The sequence below is a fragment of the Orycteropus afer genome, unplaced genomic scaffold, assembly GCF_000298275.1.
Source record: "Orycteropus afer afer isolate SDZICR_OR568_19922 unplaced genomic scaffold, OryAfe1.0 scaffold00020, whole genome shotgun sequence".
Lineage (NCBI taxonomy): Eukaryota > Metazoa > Chordata > Mammalia > Tubulidentata > Orycteropodidae > Orycteropus > Orycteropus afer.
Genome location: NW_006921607.1, coordinates 20654544 through 20660062, shown reverse-complemented (window position 1 = coordinate 20660062; position 5519 = coordinate 20654544). Strand labels below are relative to the sequence as shown.

The window sequence follows — 5519 nt, the reverse complement described above, 5'->3', positions numbered from 1 at the left end:
GTTGGATTATATTCACTAATATGTAATTTAATAAGGAGCTCTTGTGGTGCAATGCCTAAGGCATTGGACTGCTAACTACAAGGTTGGGAGTTCAAACCCACTAGCTGCTCCATGGAAGGAAGATGGGATAATCTATTTCCATAAAGATTTACTGCCTTAGAAACCCAGTGGGGGTGGCTATGAGTCAGAATCAACTAATAGTTTTGCCTATTCAAGCAGAGGGTAAAAACCTAGCAAAACATGGATTAAGGAAGAGACAGTGAGGTAGGAGAAAAACCAGGATATTGGTGAGACTCAACACCCAAGAGGAGAGAATGGACCAAGGAGGGAGTAATCAGTTGCAACTAATGTTGATGAAAGGTGGAAAGAAATGGAATCGGGGAAGTGACTATTGGAGCTGACCATGTGAAAGTCTTTGATGACCATGATGAGAACAATCTAAAGTGAGTTTCAGAGAACTGGTGGGGTGAGGCAATGGAGTCAACAACTAGAGAAGGAATACATTGGAGAAGGTCTTCAGAGTTTGAGTTTGATTGCAGATTCTTTGAATGGGTTGTCTATTACTTGGAGTCTTCTTCCCTTAGGGTCTAGCACAGGACACTGGCTATTGCCTAATGTCTTCCAGAAAAATATCATGAGGTTAGTGGTAAACACCTGTTCAGCCTGAAGAATGTGTCATCCTATGCCAGGTATCCTGTTGTCTTCAATATACATGATTTTTAGTGTTCAAATGTCACTCTGACCCTTGTTACCCCTTAAAAGGCATTCCTCACTCATTTTTCCCAGAGAATAAGCCTATCATGTAACCTTGTTCTAATGGTTCTGGGGTGCTCAAAATTTCCAGAGCCAATCTGCTTCACTTTTGTATCACTGACCTTCTGATTGCTCGGGGTCCTGTTTCAGGCCAAGACAGAATTTCTTTTCATCACAAACTGCTCAGCCTGTTTCCCAAAATAAAGCTAGGTTCCATTGTCATTGTGCATCTGTGGGGATAGCCAAGAAAGCAGGGGATCTTATCTCAGTGACAATAAGGTGTTTGCCTACAGATATCTCAAAGAAGGGGCTACTTGCTTAAAGGTTAGTTGCATTTTAGCCTAGCTTACTATCTGTATAACCTTGGGGAACATTATTTAATCTCTTCTGATTAGAAATAAAATGGGGGGGCATTGTAGTATTCCTCTCACAGCCTTGCTATGAGAATGAAAAGAAATAAAATATGCAACACAGGTACTTAACAAGAGAGAACTCTCTTTTCTTTTATGTCCTTAGTGTTTCTTTCAGGAACTAACACATGATAACTGGCTGAACCATACTGAGGCCAAACAACAGCCTAAGGGATCATGCAAGAGAAGTGAGCCAATGGGAACAGGGTGCAGGGAGATTAGACAGAACCAGGAGCTGAGGCCAGAGGAGGACCCAGTAGGTCTCCAACTATAGGTACCTCAGAAGAAAGGTCTGGAAATCTACTTCCAAAAAGTCAGCCATTGAAAAGGGTATGGAGTACAGTTCTGCACTGACACATATAGGGTTGCTATGATGTGGAATCAACTCAAAGGCAATTTTGTTTGTTTGTTTTGGCAGAAGTTACAAGTCTAGAGTTGAAGTGGGACATAAGTGAGGTTAAAATGATGGGGAAATGCAATTGTATTGCACTGCCCTAGCAAATATTATAGACCTAGGCGTAGGATCCAATAGAGATAGAAAATACAACAAATATTCTCCCTTTCCCCAAAGCCTTATGCAGTCTTGGCACAAAAAAAGTACTCACTGCATATTTGTTGTAGTGATTTAGGGACTTTGGGTATGTGCACACTGGCCAGACCTCCCACATGATAGGCTGCAGAATGTCTGGCATGTTCCTGACTTGCTTGCTGACAATTCAATTACCCTGAAGGTCAAGAGAGTGACTAGGGCTTTGTTATTCTGCACCTAATTTGAACCAACAAAGATAAATTGGTCAGGGAATTAAAGTTGTCAGGAATTTAGGAGAAAGCGAACATGTCAGCGTTGTGTTTGTGAGAGCCAGAAAGAGTTAAGCATAATCAGACATGTATTCTAGATACAGAAAAAGTACAGGTGGAGGGAGTGGTGCTAGGAAATGGCTTGTTTTCAAGCATGAAACTGTGGAAGGGATGATGAGTCTAAGGAGGATGAGGAAGTTCTTACAAATTACCCAGTGACCCAGAGAAGGCAGTGGGATAAAGCATTGCAGCTACCTAGGATCCCTTTCAACGTGACCACATTTTAAGGAGAACATCCCTATAGAAGGCCCAAAGGAACCATGCAGGAGGCTTCTGGGGTGCTGGTAATGCCCCTTTTTTGTCTGGATGCTGGTCATAGGAGTATGTTCACTTTGAGAAAAATTTGTCAAACTGTATTTAAGATTATTATACTTGTCTGCATATATGTTACACTTCAAACCAACCACACAACAATTATTAAGATTTAGTATATTTCCCTCAGGACTTATATTTTAAATGCTTAGCTTTGCATGTGCCTAGCTTTGCATGCTAGCTTACATACCTGAGACTGTAATTTTTAAAAATTTACCTTGCTTTATTCATTTAATGTGATTTTATAAGTGCTACTCCATGTTAAAATGTAGCCCTCACAGCCGTTTTTGTTAACAGCTACATAATATTCCACTGTGAAGTTAGACCACAACTTATTTTATCATTCCTGAGTGGTTGAACAGATATGGTGCTCCTAATTTTTACTTTTATAAACAACACTGGAATCTATATCTTTGAGTATAAAGCTCCCTCTAACATTTAAGGTTATTCCATGAGATTAGATATTTTGATATTAAGAGAATAGAATCGACTCTCTTTATAGTGTAGAAACATATTGACAAATTACCACTAGCAATGTTGGCCTCATCAAACCCTTGCCACTGCTATATCAAGAACCAGGTACGGAGTCAGCCTGTTTTCTGTTATATCATTTGCAAATCTTTTGTCTAAAATTAGAGTTCCTTCTGACTATCTCTCGTCTGTTATACCTCTCTCCTCCTATACAATCTCTGTATTACAATCACTGTGGTACTGCATGGTCATTTAAGGTCTGCTTCAGTTCTCTAGAAGTTGTACTTGAACTATCTCAGCTTTCAGTTCATTGGGCCTTTAAACTGAAGCACAGAAATAGAAGCCAGGAGTGAAAGAGCCTTGTCCTTTCTCCAAATGTGTGTGGGGGGGAAGGGGGAAGCCAATTAACTCATGATAAGGTTTAACTCTTTGTGACTTCAGCTTTCGTGGCATCACAGTTACAGAGTCCTGCTTTATCTTTATATTTGTTCTCAGTCATTTTTCCTTATTTCCATCTTTTGGGTGCGTTCTTTTGAAAAAAAAGGACAACTTGCCTTGAAATTATACATACTTCAAATTCCATATAAGCACCTCATACAAATATTTTGTATATTTGATCCATTATTTGTCATATACTTTTAATGTTTCTACATTTTATAACAAAACCAAACAATTGTTTATTTGAAAAGGAACACTTTCCAGCATAAGAAAGAAAAAGAAGGAAACACTTGTTCCAAGGAACAAACAATGTCAATGTCAGCCCAACCCTCTTTCTTTGAGAGTGCTACAGTATGTGAAATAAATTTAACCCTACTCTAAAGCTATTTTTTGTGGAAAAATACAGCAGTGGGATGTGAGTGCATAAGTCCTGAGGGAGATTAGTAACTAGTTAGATAACCAAATGAAAAGTTTTGATGAACAATGAATGCCAACAGGAAGGGATCTCCCTTGGGGGCAGTTTCTGGCTCCCAATTTGTAGTAATGTCGCCATGACTTTTAAAATAATTAAGGTCCAGCAATTTTCAGCTGGTAAAGAATGTGATGACAAGCTATAGCAGTTGAACCACTCAAAGAAGATGGAAATCAGTAGCAGTAAATATAGGACTCTGTATTTGGACTCCAGAAACATAACCACATTTATATATGTAGAATCAAGCCTATGGCAAAGATGTTTTTTTGGAGAAGGGAGTTTGATGCTATATTCATTGCAATCACTGAGAAGCTAAGGTATTGGTTATATTAACAGAGATCCAGTATAAGAAAAGAATGATAATCTAACTAAGCAATATACTGGCAAGATTGCATGTAGATTGTCCCTTTCCACTCTGGTCACTGCACATAAAGAGGGATGGACATACAGGAGGATGTCCCAGGATGAGTGGCTAGGATGGCTTAAATGACTTGAACACTTATCATATGAGGAAATGTTGAAGGAGAACAATGTTAGCAGAACCTGACAACCATCTTTCAACATTCAGAAATCCATCCTACATAAGCAAAAGAGGGCTTTCTGTACACCCAAGGAATGAATCAAGGCCATTGGAGCTAATTACAGACTCAGATCTGCATTCAATGGAAGTGACAATATCTAACATTCAGAAATGTGCAGAAATAGAATACACCCTGTCATGGACATTACCATTTCTCCTCCTCTTCTGGATACATGAAAGATTCTCTTTCCCTACTTCATTGAAATTAGACTTGCCATGTACCTGGTTCTAGCCAATGAAATGTAAGTGGAAGTTATGCTTCAAATCTGAAGCATCTATATGCCAGTGTTTGACTCTTCAGACTTCTCTTCCCCTGCCTTCATGAAATCCAAAGCCTTGTGTTAAAATGGAATTATCAGCCTGGTTTGCTGAGTGAATACAGTGATTAGAGTATCCTCCACCCCATCCCTACCTTATACAACGTTGGACACGTAGTTTGAGTGGAAAAGTAAACCTTTGCTGTTTTTAGCCACTGAAGTCTGTGGGGTTTGTTATTCCAGTGTAACTTTTCCTATCCTGACTAACACATGTGACTTCAAGATGCAATGTTTCCTTGTGACTGAGCATCAACTAGACAATCATTAGATATTCAAGTTTTATGGTTTTGTGACTCACTCATTTGCATTATTCACCTTTCACTTCCATTGCTACACTGCATGCAGTCTGTTGCTGAGTGTACAGTTTTGTCAACTGGGATTTTTAGCTGGCTACAGCTCTGGTAGCATAGTGCCTAAGGCACTTGCCTGCTAACCAGAAGGCTGGTGGTTCAAACCCAGCAGCCGCTCCTTGGAAGGAAGGTTGGGCAATCTACTTCCATAGTGATACTACCTTGGAAACCCAAGGAGGGGTCGCTATGAGTCGGGTCTGACTCAACGGCAGATAACAACAACAACAACAGGTCCTCCTGGGAAATGGATCCAAATAAACTAGGCTATAAGGATTCCTCTTCCTAAGTACACTCTTCTGTAACTGTACTGTATGCCCAGTAAGATCACAAATGTATGGATCCTGTCCACTTGGGGAACAGCCAACAATAACTAGGTAGTTCACCCAGCAAAGACTCACTTGCCACACAGACAGTCACATATCATCCATGAAGACAGTGAGGTTCACCAGAGATCTCAGTGACATTCTGAACATGAACTTTGCAGTTTTATTCTTACACATTGATATAATCTGAGCTTTTGCCAAGTGTCCATTAATTTCAGCCTGCATGTAGATGCAA

General features: G+C 39.8%; 1 protein-coding gene across 1 annotated transcript in view; it reads left to right on the top strand.

Annotated features, from left to right (window-relative positions):
• PTPRT (protein tyrosine phosphatase receptor type T) overlaps positions 1 to 5519 on the top strand; it is a 557720-nt gene that overhangs the window by 276984 nt on the left and 275217 nt on the right. The window lies entirely within an intron of this gene.